Consider the following 19,376-nt stretch of genomic DNA (forward strand, 5'->3'; position numbering starts at 1 on the left):
TCTGAGGAAGCTCACTTTGCGTGAGTGAAAGCGCTTAACTTTATCAGTTTTAATAAAAGATTTTGTGTCTTTATCACAACTGTGGACTGTGAATATATCCTGTTTGGATAGTCTTTGTGAAATATTGGGGACAGTGTTACATTTCTGTGACACTGTGTAGCAGGCAGAGGTGTTACAATTCGCCTTGTTACTGAAGATACTGGATTTACTTTATATCGTTTTGGAGATATTGTTCAAGAAGGTGTTTTTTTATTTTATGGCGAGTTTTGGACAGCGGTTGGTGGCATTCTCTTACCACTAAGTTTGTTACATGGTTGGGGTTAGTTGGAATGCTTCCAGTGGTGATTCAGGAGTTGACATTCATGGATTCCAAACTCAACAATTCAAAAGCATCCTTGCCCATTCAAAAGGAGGCATTTAAGAAACTTCAATCGAAATTTCTTTACTGAGGGGCGATGTGAGCCAGCTTGTTTATATGCTGTCATCACTTTGAGCAAAAACTAGTGACACCGCTGAATGTAATGGTACTAGTAATTGCAAGGGCATTAAGAATACTAGTAGCGGTGGCATTACTTATTCTACATCTACCAATTTGGGTCATACAATCGGTACTGACCTGGGTGACGGAGGGAAGACACCTAGAGAAGGTTTGGTATTGGTTACATCATCTCCCGAGATACCTAACAGACAAAGACAAGAGCAGTTTAGTTTTGGGGAAATTGACTTACCTATTTTATACAATTAAGTGGAACCCAGCAACAGCAGACTTGTGCCCACAGATTTTACTTTCGCCTTTTCTTTTGGAAATTTGATAGATGAGGCCAGGAGGATTGGTACCAAGCCAAAAATAATTCAACCAATGCATACTTATCAAAACATCAACTCCAAGGGTGGAGATGGCACAGGTACTGTACATCCTACTAAAAATAATGTATGTGGATCAAATGTACCAATGACCCAGGGTAACAAGGAACTATATTTAAAAAATTCTTTGATAACCACTGTGACTTTGATAATACCTCTGACCACAGAGACAATGAACATTTTGAACCCCATAAGTTAAAGGGAATTCTTAAGGATTTAACCTATATGTTGGGGAAAAAACTCAACACTATCAATTCTATAAAATTGGACAATGCTTACTTATCTAAATGTATTGAGACTAATATCCTACCCATGGGTTTGAGGTTTTTTAACACACCTATGGGGGTTGCATTATCTAGCACAATTATTAATGAATTTAATCAATTATTTGATTCTTTTGGTATACAATATATGAAAATGTTAATTAAATGTAATGATGAAAAATTATGCAAATATATTAATGAAGTCGAGCAGTTGAATGAAATTATCTTGAAAGATCTTATGTTTTCACATTGGGAAAAATTATATGCAAAACAATTTGAATTAGGTGATTGAAAACTAAAAAAGCTTATGAGAGGAAAAGTAAAAAATTGAAAGGAGACAATGAACAGTATAAGAGGGGTCAGGCCTACCAATGGGGAGGGGCAGACAAATCAGACAAGTCAGACGTTAACAAAGCATATACAGACAATGTAGACCAGTGTTATAAGAACCAATCCCGAAATTAGAGTTATTCCCATGAAATGAACAATGTTCAGGGGGAGCGTTATATCCAGACCAACAACAAGGACACATCGAAGCAGATAGATTGGAAAAGGGGAGGAAAATGGAGGAAAAAGGCTTTTTACCATCAGGAAGAGGAGAAAGGGAGGAAATGGTAAAGGACACAGATGTAGGGAATGGTGGATTCGAAGAGCCTGAAAGAGACCAAGGCATTGTGATTGATAGAGTAATGCATTGTTATAATCAATTTAAAATTTATAATTAGACAGACATTCCCTTGGATAGATCATATTTTAATCTATTATCGAAGGGAATGAAATACATTCCTACATCTAACTTTAGACTGGCTGATTGTCTAAAGGAATTTAAGCTTTATACTAGGAAATTGAACTTAGCACTACTATTTAAAGACAACATAGAACAACCTATATACAAGACTGGAGCTTTGCGTGAGTGAAAGCGTTTAACTTTATCACTTTTAATAAAAGATTTTGTGTCTGTACCACGACTGTGGACTGTGAATATATCCTGTTTGGATAGTCTTTGTGAAATATTGGGGACAGTGTTACATTTCTGTGACACTATGTAGCAGATGGATGTGTTGCAATTTGCCTTGTTACTGAAGATACTGGATTTACTTTATATTGTTTTGGAGATATTGTTCAAGAAGTTGTTTTTTTTATTTTTTGGCGAGTTTCGGACAGCGGTTGGTGGCATTCTCTTATCACTAAGTTTATTAAATCTTTTAATGTTAGAATAATTCAGTATAGCACATACATGGGAACAATTAAAATATTTATCAAACAATTGGACATTATCAGAACATTGGAGTCATTACATGCCGGTTGTAGTGGGTATGTTGTTTATTGTTGGAGACATGGGTGGGGGGGGAGATGTCAATTAACAACTAGTATATTCCTGTAGTCCACATTACTTTCCTAGTCAGTGCTGTTATCTGTACCTTACAAGTCTAACTACACTACCCTATAGCCTTAGTTTGGACAGTGATATGGCTGTCATCATCGTTATACCTGAACTGATTTTACCTGCAGTATACACCTCTTAGCTGGTATAGCTGTGGTGGGAATGTTTTTTAACACTAACTGTTTCTACACATACTCCCAGATTCTGGGGTGATGTTGTGCACATAGCTATGCAACTCTTTCTGCACAGACTCTGGCTATGTGTTGACCACATGTAGGTGTACTGGGATATATCTAGACTATTGCCCTCTTCAACCTTTAGTGACTTGACACACACACAGATACATGCTTTCCTACACAGTTATATTATGTAGCATAGTGTGGGTGACAGTGATAAGTGATATTTCATTATTCAGAGAAACTGCAACACTCACAATTCCCTATAATACCAGAGTAAACAGTATCACTACAGGGTATAATGGTTTTTATTTCTCAGCACAGTCTTTGTATCCGACGTACCTGTGGGAGCAATGTTTGTTAGCACTAACTGAATGTTGCCACTCAAAGTTCCAGATTCCACATTAGTATTATGTACATACATCTCACTCTGTTACTGTACATACTCTGGTCACAGCTTGACAACATGGGGGTGTAGATAGGACATGCCTGGCTTATTACTCTCCTAACAGTTTTGGGAATTGCTACAATGACAGGTTTGTTCTCATAGATGTTTGACAATCACTTGTATTCCCTATTTGCTGGCTAAACATCTGGGATCATCCCACAGACCTACCAAGGGGACAGAGGAACAGGCAGCAGATATGTTCCCATATACTGGACATTCTGGTCTTATCTGTACAGTTGTGGGGTATAATACTGTATGCAGCCTACTTCCACTCCCAGAATTCATACCACGGCTGTGTCTGCTACAACTTAAACACTGTCCATCACAGTTCTGTGTGCTATATAGTTATTGTTGTATATTTCCTATCTGCTTTTTGTATTATAATTCTCCTGTGTTTTTGCATTCTGACCTTATGTTACAACACTCTTATACAGCTTTCCTAGACAATTATATTTTGTAGGACAGTGATGAGTAATACCTCATTATTCAGAGCAACTGCATCAGTCACAATACCGTACAATACCAATGTAAACAGTACCAGTACAGGGTATCATTCTTGCATTTCTGGGCACAGTGTTGGTATGTGACAGATCTTTATGAGAACTGTTTGTTAGCACTACCTGAATGTTACCACACACAGTACCAGATTCCACATTAGTATTATGCACATACATCTCACTCTGTTACTGTACACACTCTGGCCACAGCTTGACAAGGTGGGGGTGCAAATTGGATATACGTGGCTTCTTAGTGTCATAAGGTTTTGGGGAGTTGCTAGTGTGCCAGCTTTGTTCTCATAAATGTGTGTCAATTAGTTATATTTCCTGTTTGCTGCCTATGTGTCTGGGATCATCCCACTGATTTCCCAGAGGGACAGGTTGACAGGCAACAGGTATGGGCCACTCTACTGGACATTCTGGACATATCTGTAAATTTGTGGGGTATGATTCTGTATGCAGACTACTACCACTGGCAGGATTTGAACAATGGCTGTGTGTGCTAAAAAACAGTTCACATCTCAGTTGCATGTGCTATTCGGGTTTTGTTGTCTGCCTTTTCTCTGTTTTCTGTCTATGTGTCTCTCAGTTGCACTAAATGGCCTCTGGGGATTGCACCCCTAGAAAACAAAAATGGAGAAAAACTAAGGGTAATGCTGCTCAATGCCAGAAGTCTAAACCTCAAGATGCACGCCCTCAAAGCTCTCCTCAGTATGAAGAACATCGATGTCTGTGCTGTGACTGAAACCTGGTTCAAGGCTCCTGAGAGCACCCCAGCACTATCAGGTTATACCTCATATCATGCGTTCCGGCCCCAAAAATCTGGACAGAACCACAAAAGGAGGGGGAGTATCCATATTCATAAAGGATACTCACACCTCCAGGTTAGTGGCAATGCACGAAGCATCGGAGACCATCCAGGTGCAATTAACCATAGGTAAAACTGCCCTACAGTTTGTAGCATGCTACAGACCACCCTCTCAAACTCAGGAAACCCACACAGCCTTCCTGAAGACACTGGAGAGTATGAATGTCTCTCCAAACACCATCATATTGGGTGACTTCAACTACCCAAATATAGACTGGGAACATTACTCAAGCCCCAACACCCTAGCCCAAAGGTTCCTGGAGGTCATAAATTCAAATGCTATGGAACAACTAGTCACCATTCCCACAAGAGGAGAAAATATACTAGACCTGATCATCACAAACATGGGGACAAAATGCTCCACACCGGAAGTATATCCCTCATTGGTGAGATCAGACCATAAATTAATCTCACTGGAGATCCACATCCGCCCCAACCCCAGCAAAAAAGACCACAGTGAAGAACTTCTCAAAAGCAAACTTCACACTTCTTAAGACTGGAGTGGTATCCTTCAAGGCCCCTGAGCCAGTGGAAACCACAACCCACACTGCTGAAACCCTTACAAATGCCTTCTACAAGCACCTCCAGGAATGTATGGATCAAGCAATCCCTAATAAAATCAAGACCCTTTCCACCAAAGGCAGGCGCCCGGTCTGGTGGACCCCAGCCATAAACAAACTCTACAACAAGAGGAGAAACCTACTACATGACAGAGCAAAATCCCTAAAAGGGAAGGCATCTCTGATCACTACTAGCAAAAAACTACGATCACTCATAAAATCATCCAAGGCCAACTTTGAGAGAAAAATCGCTAATGACACAAAAGACAATCATAAGGCCTTCTTTAGCTATGCTAGAAACCTGGGTGGAAACTCCCAGATATGCTCAGAATTAGTCCAAAATGATACAAAAATCACTGAACCCACAGACATTGCCAACATACTGGCAGACAGGTTCAGTGCAAATTTCTCCCAAAAGGAGAAATATCTATCCCACCAGAGTCTAGCCTCCCAAACATCTCAGATGCCCAGGTGAGAGCTGCTCTCTCTAAAGCAAAAAGCACAGCATCAATGGGACCGGACGGTGTCCCCGGCTGTATGCTACATGAACTCAATGAGGAACTAAACCCACACATAAGGCTGCTGTTTAATCTTAGCCTTACTACAGGATACGTACCCAAAGAATGGCGTACGGCAACTGTGGTCCCACTCCACAAAGGCGGTGCTTCTATGGACCCTGGAAATTACCGCCCCATAAGCTTGACGAGCCTTGTCTGCAAAGCTATGGAGAGGATCATAATGGAACTCATAAATAAAGACATTGGGGACCTACAGACACTGGATCCTACCCAATTTGGCTTTGTCAAGGGCAGATCCTGCCTCTTGAACTTGGTCGACTTTTTTGAAACGGTCACTAAGGCCATTGATGAGGGTAAGGCAGTTCACACAGCCTACCTTGACCTAGCAAAAGCGTTCGACACAATACCCCACTCAGGCATCATAGAAAAGCTCACCAGCTTAGATGTAAACCCATATGTCACAAGATGGGTTGCAAACTGGCTCAAGGACAGAACCCACAGGGTTAGAGTTGCTGGTGCCATGTCAGACTCTAAGCCGGTCAAGAGCGGTGTCCCACAGGGCTCAGTCCTGGGCCCCCTCTTGTTCGGCATTTATTTTTCTGAAGTGCAGGCAAACATAGGGGGATTGTGGCTGACAAAATTTGCAGATGACTGCAAACTGGGCACCATAATTGACACTCCATCAGACACAGACATCCTCCAGAGAGGTCTCATAGAAATGGATAACTGGTGCCAGAGCCATGGCCTTAAGCTAAATGCCAAAAAATGTATAGTAATACCCTTTGGGAAAAACAAGGTAACCCCTAATTACCACATAGGTGGTAATCCATTAAACACGGAAGAAGTTATCAGGGACCTGGGGACCCAAGTTGACAGTAACCTCTCTTTTGACACTCACATTGCCAAAGTGGTTAGGAAGACCTTCTACATTGCCCACCTGATCATGAAGGGATTCACATCCAGATCAGGATAGGTCATTGTACCCCTGTACTCTTCACTTATCAGACCAATGATTTAGTACAATGCCCCATTTGGAATGTACCTTACCCGACACCTGCAGCAGTTGGAAAGACCCCAAAAGTTCCTCACCAAAAGGATAAAGGGGCTCAAACATATGTCATACTCTGCCCGACTGAAGAAACTCCAGCTCTATTCAGTCGCATACCGTCTGCTCAGAAGTGATCTGTGCCTGACATACAAGGCCATGTCCAACCCAGAATTAATGGACATGCTCCACCTCAAAAAATCCAAATCCACCAGAGCCATGAGAGCAAGAGACTTAAACCTCAACACAGATATAAATAGGACGTGCTGGAGGGACAGATTCATCACCCAGAGACTCCCTACACTATGGAACAGAATCCCAGTCCATGTGAGGCAGAGCCCCTCACTGACTCTGTTCAAGAGAAATCTTGATGAGTGGATGGGAAATCGTAGGTTTACCCTGGGAATCATCTCTGTGTCACTGCTGGACAGAGGCACAGCAAATTAATGGGTATAGTATTCTCATCCTAAGGGGTGGTGAAAGCCACACACTCTGGCTAGGCTTATAAATGCCCTAGGGCAGATAGCCTAGTATGAACCTATGAACCTATGAACCAGTCATATGCAGGCATTCCTACACATTTTATTTATGGTGCACAGTGTTGGTAACAGTGCTTATTACAACAGTATTATTACGTGAATGCAAATCTACATTACCATATGATACCAAAGTATACACATGTAGTCCAGCAATTAGACCTTTATTGTCAGGCTATTATGCTTTTATTTACATACATACTATATGAGTCTTTTCCTGCCATATGCTCCGGTGTATGCAGTACTTGCCTTAAACAATACAGGTTTTATACAGGCAAGAGACAGGCATAAGAAGAATATTTATCCAACTCCCCGGGCCTCCACTGAAAACGGGCTACCTATGCCCAGTGGACCCCCGGTAATAAAACTGAAATAAATAAATAAATAAATAAATAAATAATTCATTTACTAATACTTTAAGATTTATTTCCTATGACAGTACATGCAAGAGTTTACTGACCTGCCTCACATCGCAACCTCTCAAGGCGACTGCCATGGGCCTCCTGGTTCGTGGCCTGCTCAATTGCAGCTGTGGAGGACATAAGAAGAATATTTAGCCATACCTATCCATGATATACATGAGCTGGCAATTATTACACACTTAGTGGGGTGATACTTACACACAGCTGGGACATCCCTTGCTGTTGTAGCCTCTTGGATCCACTGTTCTAAGAGATTCTCCCTTACGCCACTTTAGGTCAGCATAGCCTGACCTGCTCACCATTTCAGTGGCACTGGTAAGGTCATAGGTGAGATGGTCCCTGGCATCCACCTTATATTGGGAGCCCTTATACTGGACCTGCAGCAGTCTCTGTTCATAGTCTTTGACAAGGAGTCCTGCCATGACTCTGGAGTCTTGGATGCACCAGCACTGCACCTGGAAGTGCACACCCTCTCCCCTTCCTGACATAATGCCTTCAAGGGAAGCTACAACCAGTTATGAGATGTATTCCCGCCTCTTGGGTTTAAGTAGGGCCAATTTCCCGCACTTTTTTGTGACTGGCCTGTTTTGAAAAGGCTAAGCTATGGGCAAACATGCTTACCTATGGTTGGCATTATTTAAAGGGATATAACATTGGCCACATTGAGTTAGCTGGCCTGCACATTGCTAACACCTCCTAAGCTGGCCTGTACAATGCTTGGCATTGCTTACATTTGACTTTGCATATATTTCCTTTTTGGCATTGATTTATTATTCATTACATCTTATATGTATGCCTGATATCCATGATTCATGTGTATGGACACTGTATGGGGTTCTTGTGTTTTATTGGGGACTTCAACACTCTATTACAATTACACCTGACTTCTGGGCTTACTGCTGTACCCCACTTCACGTATTTATGTTATGTAGTTGGTTAGGGAACATATGTCAGTATACTGATTCCTTTCACAGGTTCAGTTTGATTTTACTATAGTGAAAACTTGTTTGCTGATACCTCATTCTTTTGTACTGCTGTGATGGCTTGGTCATTAACTATCGTGACTATAGTGTATAGGATCTTGGGTTCAAGTCCTGCAAGCCTTTTTTTTTTGTTGATGGGCAGAACAAGAGCCATTGGATACAGAGTGATTAAGGCACTTTTGAGAATTTGTAAGTGGGTTTGCGCAAAGGTAAGCAATGCTAACCTCCGGTTGCATATGCTTACAGAGAGTTAGCTTCAAAATCGCTTAACCTGTGTGTGAATTGCTTACCCCTGAGCAAATGGGCTTAAACTTGCTTACTAGTGCTTAAATATGCTTACTACTGCTTATTGGTGCTTAAACATGCTTACTAGTGCTTTATTCATTATGACACTAACACCTCAGATGTGCATTTAATGCAGTACTCCAGTTCACAAATATGTGGTATTTAGTGGGTTATTCAGCAAAAATATTGGTTATAATGTGCTTTGTCATGGAAAATGGAATGAGCTACAGTGGGACTCGAACCGTGCATGCCTGCTCATAAGGCAAATGCTCTGCCCAATACAGTAGTGCTATGCTGCCTCATTTATATATGTCTTCACTTGCATATATCCACTTCAGCCATTTAAGCTGCATTAACCATAGCTAAATGATGGGCACACATGCAAACATATGGTTAGCTTTAATTGGATTTTTTAAAAAATAAAGAAATACAGGTTTGTTCATTTTATTTGTATTTACTTGCTGTTGTACACCAGGGGGGATGTTGGTGAGGATATGCGGACACCTATAAGCAGTCTCGCTCATTTCTGGGCCTTTCTGCTGTTCTTCATTGAAGGGGCATGTATATTCTGAGAGCTCTGCTCTCAGACACGCCCCCTGTACTCTTACATGCTCCATGTAAGATTAGGGGCTCAGGCAGCATGCCTCATTAATATGCATAGTGCACTGACATCTTGCTCCTAAATGGCCGCTTCCGTGCCATCATACTGGGAGACTTCAACTACCCAAACATAGATTGGGTACATTATTCTAGCCCTAATACCCTAGCCCAAAGGTTCCTGGAATTCATAAATTCAAATGCACTGGAACAACTAGTCACCTCTCCCACTAGGGGAGATAATATACTAGACCTGATCATCACAAACATGGGGACAAAATGTTCCACACCGGAAGTATACCCCTCACTAGTGAGATCTGACCACAAACTAATCACCCTGGATATACATATCCCACCTCCACCCCCAGCACAAAAGACCACAGTGAAAAACTTCTCAAAAGCAGACTTCACTCTTCTTAAGACTGAGATGGTATCCTTTAAGCCCACTGTGCCAGTGGATACCACATCCCACAATGCCAAATCCTTCACAAATGCTTTCTATGGACATCTCCAAGAATGCATGGATCATGCAATCCCAAACAAATCCAAGTCCCTCTCCACCAAATGTAAGCATCCTGTCTGGTGGACCTCAGCCATAAACAAATTGTATAACAAAAGAAGGAAGCTACTGCACTTCAAAGTGAAATCCCATGAAGGGAAGACATCTCTGATCAACATTAGCAGAAAACTACGTTCTCTCATAAAAACATCCAAGGCAAACTTTGAGAGAAAAATCGCTAAGGACACTAAAGATAACCACAAAGCCTTCTTCAGCTATGTAAGAAACCTGGGCGGAAACCCTCAGATATGCTCAGAGTTGGTTCACAACAACAAAAAATACACTAAACCCACAGATATTGCTAACATTCTGGCTGACAGGTTCAGTGCAAATTTCTCCCCTCCTTCACCCCCAAAAGAAGAAATACTTATCCCAGCTGAATGTAATCTCCCTGTCATCTCAGATGTCCAAGTGAGAACCGCCCTAAACAAAGCAAAAAACACAGCATCAATGGGACCTGACGGTATCCCGGGGTGCGTGTTACGTGAACTCCAAGAGGAGCTAAACCCACACATAAAAATGCTATTTAACCTTAGCCTTACTTTGGGATATGTACCTGAACACTGGCGTACAGCAACAGTGGTCCCACTCCACAAGGGGGGGTGCCTCTACAGATCCTGGAAACTACCGCCCCATAAGCTTAACTAGCCTGGTCTGCAAAGCTATGGAAATAATCATTATGGAACTCATAAACAGAGACATAGGGGACCTACAGATACTTGACCCCACCCAGTTTGGCTTTGTAAAGGGCAAATCCTGCCTTTTAAACCTGGTTGACTTTTTCGAAACAGTCACTAGATCCATTGATGAGGGCAAAGCAGTCCATACAGCATATCTGGACTTGGCTAAGGCCTTCGACACAACACCCCACTCAGGCATCATAGATAAGCTAAACAGCTTAAAAGTAAACCCTTATGTCACTAGATGGGTTGCAAACTGGCTAAAGGACAGAACCCATAAAGTTAAAATCGCTGGAGCAATGTCAGACACAAAGCCAGTCACAAGTGGTGTCCCACAGGGATCTGTCCTGGGACCCCTCTTGTTCGGCATTTATTTCTCAGATGTTAAAGCAAACATGGGAGGGCTGTGGCTGACAAAGTTCACAGATGACTGCAAACTAGGCACCATAGTCAATACACCAGCAGACACAAACATCCTACAAAAAGGCCTCACTGAAACGGACAACTGGTGCCATAGTCACAGCCTTAAACTAAATGCCAAAAAATGTATAGTCATCCCTTTTGGAAAAAACAAAGTACCCACAAATTATCACATAGACAGCAACCCACTGAGTATGGAAAAAGTAATCAGAGACCTAGGGACCCAAGTAGACAGCGACCTCTCATTTGACACCGACGTTGCCAAAGTGGTTAGGAAAAACATTCTACCTTGCACATCTCATCATGAAGGGATTCACATCCAGATCCAAGGATGTCATTGTACCCCTATATTCCTCCCTCATCAGACCCATGATTGAGTACAATGCCCCATTTGGTATGTACCTCACCCGGCATTTGCAACAGCTGGAGAGACCACAAAAGTACCTCACCAAAAGGATCAAGGGTCTCCAACATTTGTCTTATTCTGCCAGACTAAAGAAACTTCAGCTCTATTCAGTAGCATACCGCCTGCTCAGAGGTGATCTCTGCCTGACGTACAAGGCCATGTCCAATCAGGATCTGATGGACATGCTCCACCTCAAAAAATCCAAATCCATCAGGACCATGAGAGCTAAAGACTTAAACCTCGGCACAAGTATGAATAGGACATGCTGGAGGGATAGATTCATAACCCAGAGGCTTCCCATGCTTTGGAACAGGATCCCAGTTCGTATTAGGCAGAGCCCCTCACTGACTCTCTTCAAGAGAAATCTTGATGAGTGGATGGGAGATCGTAAGTTTACCCCAGGGGTCACATCTGTGTCACTGCTAGACAGGGGCACAGTAAACTAATTCTATTATATAAGGGGACCTTCATTGTGTCACTACTAGACAGAGGCACAGTATTCTAGATTTATTCTGTACATTTTTGTACCATTTCATGGGGTGGCTAAAAGCCACATCACTATGGCTAGGCTTACAAATGCCCCAGGGCAGATAGCCTAGTACTATACTATGAAACTATGAAACTATGAAACTAAGCTAGTCCTGCATGGAAGATTAGTAAATCCGGGGGAATTTCTTCTAACATTCAATACATTTTTTTATTATTTTTGTTATTTTTATTGGGATATGTTAATGTTTTATAGGATTTAAAGTATGTTAAGTCAATTACTGAGAATTTATCCCAGTTTAATAATTTTAGGTCTAACCATTTTTTTAATATAAAATGTAATCTCCATAAATATAAATATAAATATCAGTGTTCTTAATCTTTTTCTGGTATTCCAGATGGTGCAATGTTTAATATAGCAAAGTTCCAATAAATATTTTTTAAATTGAAACTATCTGTTCTCTGTTGTAATGTGGACCATAACATCTTACAGTATTTTTAGAACCAAATGATATTAAGCACACCAGCACTGTCCTAATTACACATTGTACATTTTGGTGAAGTAATTGGGAAATATGTAGCTTGTTTTGATGGTGTCTGGTACAGGCATTATGAACAATCATACATTGTGCATAGCATATTTTTAAGAGGAATACATTTATAATTTACTGTTAATATTTTTTTTTATTTTATCAACTTAAAATAGTCATAACAGGAATATAAATCTGAGTAATACTATATTTGTTCAAGTTTAAATTTAGATATTAATTTATAGGATTTAGAAACAGCTTTATTCAACATTCAATTTGATCTCAATGTTATTTAAAAAATACTCACAGGGGCTTTCTAAATGAAACAGTGAAATTCTGTACAATAGTACCACATCAGATATGAAGCTAAAACAGGGCAGAGAGATGTTTTCTCTGTCAGTTACTGAAATATGTTTCATCTGAAGTGGTATTTCCAGTGTCTTTTTTTTACCACAAGTAGTGGTGGAACGTTTTTAAAATGAAAACAATTACAAAAATAAGGTGTTCATGGCCAGATTAGTCAGGGAGTCATGGGCAGATGAGAAATATACTTTAGCAATAATTAAGATGACTGTTTTGAACCATAACCTGATTTGCAAAAGTAATATAATATATTTTATTTAACATTTATTAACCGGGAAAGTCCAACTTGGAGCTAAGCCAATTTTCATTGGAGGCTTGGGGAGAAATGCTCCAGATGCATGTCTTTGTAACATGGGAGGAAACCGGAGTACCCGGAAGAAACCCACATGTGCACAGGGAGGGCATGCAGAGTCCGCACAGAAGGCAACTCAGCTGAGAATTGAACCGGAGAAACTCTTGCTGTGAGGTGACAGTGACATAGTTGCACCATCCAAAATTTATATTATTTCCAAAATATATAGAAAAAAAAACTTAGTGTAGCCAATAAGCAAATATATGTTTGGGAGATCAGAGGAATCCAAAGTACCAGAAGAAATCCCATTTATTTCTTTGTGTATTCATTTGTTAGTAATTGGTGGTTAATAATTTGGTAGCAGTTGCAATGATAGAAGAGTGATCCACAGGGACTTTTTCAGAAGCAAACTGAGTGCACTCTTGGCTTGACTTTCTCAGGGTCATGGATTAGGCAGATGGAGGCTGAAGTATTCAAACTCTGGACTACAACAAACAGTCTGTTCATAGGTTCATAGGTAGGTACTAGGCTATTAGCGCTAGGGCCTATATATGCCTAGCCAAAAAGGTACCCTGGCTTTCGTCACCCAAGAAAATTATTTTCCTGTGGAGCCCCAGAGGTGATCCCTGGGGTGAATTTCCTATTTCCCATCCAATCATCAACATTTTTCTTGAAGAGTGCTAATGAGGAGCTTTGTTTGATATAGATAGGTAGTTTGTTCCAGAGTAGGGGAAGTCTCTGAAATAGGAATCTATCCCTCCATCATGTTCTGTTTATTGTGGTGACAAGGTTTAGGTCCCTACAGCGTGTAGATCAGAGGGATTGGGATTTCTTTAAGTGGAGCATGTCCAACAACGACATAGCTTTGTATGTTAGGCAGAAATCACCTCTGAGTAGGCGATATGTGATGGAGTAAAGCTGGAGTTTTTTGAGACAGTCTGTGTAGGGCATCTGTTTGAGGCTGGTAATCCTCTTTGTGAGGTATTTCTTCAGTCTTTCTAGTTGTTGTAGATGTCTGTGAGGTACATACCAAAAGGGGTGTTACACTCTATAATGGATCTAATCAGTGATGAGTAGAGAGGAACAATGACCTCTTTTTTCCTGGATGAGTAACCTTCTCTGATGAGGTGTGCCACATAGAAAGATTTCCTGACCACTGTGGCGATGTGATTATCAAAGGAGAGACTACTGTCCACCTGTGTCCCAAGGTCTCTTATCACACTTTTGGTGTTAAGTAGACTACTCCTATGTGGTAGCTCATGGGTACAGAGTTTTTACCAAAGGGGAAGACAATGCACTTTTTGGTATTGAGCTTGAGGCCATGGCTTTGATTCCAGGCATCTGTCTCAGTGAGGCCCTATTGTAGGATGTCCACATCGTTAGAAGTTTCAATTATGGCTCTTAGTTTGCAGTCATCTGTGAACATCATTAGCCAAAGACCTTCTGTGTTAGCCTGTACTTCAGAAAAGTAGATACCAAACAGGAGAGGACCCAGGACTGAACCCTGTGGTACTCCACTTGTCACTGGTCTGAAGTCAGATTTGGAGTCTGCTACTTTCACAGTGTGGGTTCTGTCAGTGAGCCAGTTGGCAACCCATCTTGTGACATAGGGATTTATACTTAGTTTAGTGAGTTTATCTATAATTCCAGAGTGGGGGATAGTATCAAAAGCCTTGGTGAGATATATATAGGCTGTGTGAACCACCTTACCCTCATCTATGGCTTTGGTGACTGCTTCAAAGAAGTCTATCAGGTTTAGGAGACATGATCTGCCTTTTACAAACCCAAACTGGGTGGGGTCCAGAGTTTGGAGATTACCAATGTCTTTGTTTATAAGTTCCGTGATGATAGTTTGCATGGCCTTGCAGACCAGGCTTGTTAGGCTAATGGGGTGTTAGTTGGAGAGAATTAAAATAATCAAATAAATAAATAAAATAAGAGGGAGAATAGAGACAATGGAGGGGGAAAGAAGTGCAAATACAATGAAAATTTGACATTCATATTTAGATAGATAGATAGATAGATAGATAGATAGATAGATAGATAGATAGATAGACAGATATGGATCTATATACGTACATCGACTTTTCAGAAGGTCGAACATCATATGGTCAAGACCATATGATCCACTTTCTGAAAAGTCAAACAAAACAAAACAGCAAAAATCTACTTTTTTGAAGGGGGACTGTACTCCTCAGCCCCCACATATTATATATATCAACTCTTAGATTGCACTACAGTGGGGAAAAGAGTAAATCCCCCCATCTCCACTGTTCTGCGATCTCTATACAAAAGCTTTGATGTTTTGAAAATTCAGTCATATGGCCATGACCATATGAAGTTTGACTTTCTGAAACTTCGACATTTTGATGGGGATGATATATGTATGTGGATCTCTTTCTCTCTCTCTCTCTCTCTCTATATATATATATATATATATATATATATATATATATACACACACACACACATATATATATATATATATATATATATATATATATATATATATATATATATATATATATATATATATATATATATATATATATTATGTGTGACTATATATATATATATAAAATGTATATATGTGTGTATATATATATATATATATATATATATATATATATATATATATATATATATATATATTGAGTGTGATATGCAAACAATATATGTGATGGATGAAAAAGCACTTCTCAGTTTATAGAAATGCCCTTTATACTCTCCAGCCTGAACCATCAGCTATAACTTCCCTACTCTGGAATAAACTACCTATATATATCAAACAAAGCTCCTCATTAGCACTCTTCAAGAAAAATCTTGATGATTGGATGGGAAATAGGAAATTCACCTGGGGGATCACCTCTTTGGCTCTGCTCGACAGTGGCACAGGAAAATAATTTTCTTGAGTGGCAAAAGCCAGGGTACCTTTTTGGCTGGGCTTGTATAGGCCCCAGAGCTGATAGCCTAGTACCTACCTATGAACCTATGAACCCTTAAGGAGGAGGTAAAGATGTCTCTAAGACCCCTCTTCACACAAGCTCTGTTCTATAAAAGGAGTACTACCCTCTCCTCCCCAGCCATGATGTCTTATCTTAAAGAATCTCATTGGAGCCCATATCATGCCTCATATGTCCCAACTGCAGCACACTGATATACATCGACAGTTCACCTTACTTGCACAATGCATGGCAAACTCAGAAAATATAAGTAATGTATTATTATGGTATATAATGACTCCTTATGGTGTGAAACATGGCAATGCCCAATCCTCATGTATGCTACCAAAAAAATAAGCACTACAGCAGCTCTATGTATACTACAGACAGACATGCAATTATAGCCCCTCCTAAAAGCATTGCCTTGACTGTGCATGCTCAGTGATGCCTGAAAGGACCTAAGGATATACATGGCATCAAAGAGATATCTGCATGTTGATTAAGAGTTTTTTTCTCATCACGCAACTGGAGTAATCCATAAGTAATAATGAGCTGAACCATAATTAATATGATCATTGCACTAAGCCATGTCAATCTACATAATATAAGCTTGATGATGGCCATGGAGCATCATTGTGCTATGGAGAGACCCTTTAGAGCTTGGAGTCTGATTCCTGCATAAAGTAAATTGGAAAAATAAACCTTGTTTAAAGTAGGTGCTACTTCTTACAACGTCTTTATACTACAACTGTTTTTAACTGCTACTGAACTTGTTGACAATAAGGAATATAATCTATCAGTACTTTTAAATGTATTGGCCAAGGTGTATTGAAAGGGGGGGGGGATTTCAAGGTTGCAGCAATTACTTAGCTGTAGAATTGTTAAGCTTAATGGGAGATATTGCATTGCACATATCTCTGCAGCCAGAACATTTGTAATAGTGATAGAAGCAGTTGTTTCCCTAGTCAGTTGCAAGTCTGTGTCTGTTTTATGGGAGGTAATGCTCAGTAAATCTAGATGCCTGACATTTTTTAAATAATGTGGAAACAAAGCTATAATTGTCAGTCAGAAAAACAACATACTGGGGGCGTGGCCAAGGATGAACACAGGATAGCAGCAGATTTCTTCAGCTCTACCAATTTCATTACACTGACAGGAATTAATTACTTAAAAAATTAATTTTTGAAGTAATTTTCTTTCTAAATATGTTTGTTTTATATAGTTCTTGAACTATATCTAAAAAAGAAAGGAAATTTTAACAATATTCCTGTCAGAAATCACATTGGAAATTTTCCTGTCAGTTTATCAGTCTGAAATGAGTTCCAGTAAGACAAATTCTCAAGACTCCAGCATCAAGAAAGAACTTCAGTCTCTGATAATTATAGTCCAGCAACTTACTGCTAAGATGGATAAAATGGATACTAAAATTGATACCTTCATAGAAAAAACTACAAAACAAATAGACTTGTTACATATAGACCTGCAACAACAGAAGATCCAGATGACAGGCATAGAAGAAGCTGTGAATGACATGGAAAATAGAATCCAAGAAGAGGAAATCAACATTGAGTTTCTGCTGAAACAAAATACACATTTACAAACAAAGCTGGATGACCTGGAACATAGATCTAGGCGCAATAACATTAGGATTTTTGGACTGCCAGAAAATATTGAAGGTAACAATATTACTTCCTTTTTAACAACATGGCTCCCTAAAACTTTAGACTTACCAGAAGCATTCTCTTTTGGTATCGAAAGAGCACATAGATCTATAGCTAACACTAACTCTAACAAAAACTATCCTAGATCAGTTATAGTTAGATTTCTATCATCTTTTGATAAAGAGATGGTTCTTAAATCTGCTTGGGCTAAAGCTCCTGTTAAGATTAATGAGACAACTGTGTGTTTTGACAATGACTATTCTTCCTTGGTAATAGCTAAAAGAAAAGTTTTTCTGCCACTAATAAGGGAGCTTAAAAAGCACAGTTTAAAACATACCTTCTGTTTCCTGCCAAGCTAAAAATCTTCCTTCCTGATGGTCCTAAAATTTTGATGACTTAGACTCTGCTTTACTGTTTATCAAAAAATAAGATTTTGGATAAAATAGAGGAAATGGAATGGGCTAGTCCTTCATTAAAGAGACTGGCAACTGAAACTTCGTGGAAGACTTCAGAGAAGAAGAAGAGACTAAAAACAAATGATTTTTCTATGTTTTTTCTTTTTTTTCTCTCATCATTTTACTTCATTATTAATCTTTTAAATATAGTTCCTGCATTTCCAGAAAGCCACAAATATTCTGAAACGATTTAATCAAAGTTATTCTCTGTGTGCAAAGAAATGTTTTGTTTCATAACCAGTCAAAATATCTGAGGAACTAATAACAAGCTATTATTCAATTTGTTTCTCTTTCTGAAAAAGAGAAGTAAGGTCAGTAATTTGATACATTTTTTTTTCTTTTTTTTCTCCTTTTCTTCTTTTCTTTGTTTAAACAATGACATTTTATTTAGATTATGTAGTGGGTAAAGGGTGGGGGAGGGCAGGGAGAGAAGAGTAATGAAAATATGATAAATGGAATAATAACATATTTATTCCTTGTAAAAAGTTTATATGTTCTTCAAATGCTATTCCTAATTATACTTTCTTGATTATACTGCTTATGCTTGTTTGTAAATAATCTGTCATGCTTTAACTAATAATAATTCGAACTAAATAATAGTAAATAATATGTTTTATTTTTAACTCTATTAATATAAACAGTAAGTAATATTCCATTGTATATGCTTCTTATAGCTTTCTCTTACATTTTTTTTATTTCTGCTTTACACTCTTTTATTTTCTACTCTCTTTTTCTTTTCTTTATTCTTTCTCTTTATTTTTTTCTCATATTAATATATAGAAATGCTTTTGATCATATAGACACAGTAAATAATAAGTTTTGCATAAAAATTGAGTTGGGACAAAAATATTGAGTTTTATTACTTATTAATAACTCTGGGCTTAATTTCACTTACATAGAGGCTGTAATAACCTGTAAAATACATCGCGAAGGTTTTGTCATGTTTAGATGCATTTACACTGCTAAATGAATGTTTGTCACTAGTTTTTATAAAGTTTCCCGCCAAAATGTTAAGGGAGACAATCTGGGATGTGGGCTACCTCATGAACAGTGTCCTCGAGTTGTTTTAAAAGCTTCAACTCTCAGAATTCTCACAGAGAAGCTGAAAGCAGTCAATCTGACCTTTGACCCAGATA

This window comes from Protopterus annectens, chromosome 1.part1 (genome assembly GCF_019279795.1).
Source record: "Protopterus annectens isolate FY-2018-M chromosome 1.part1, PAN1.0, whole genome shotgun sequence".
Taxonomy (NCBI): domain Eukaryota; kingdom Metazoa; phylum Chordata; order Ceratodontiformes; family Protopteridae; genus Protopterus; species Protopterus annectens.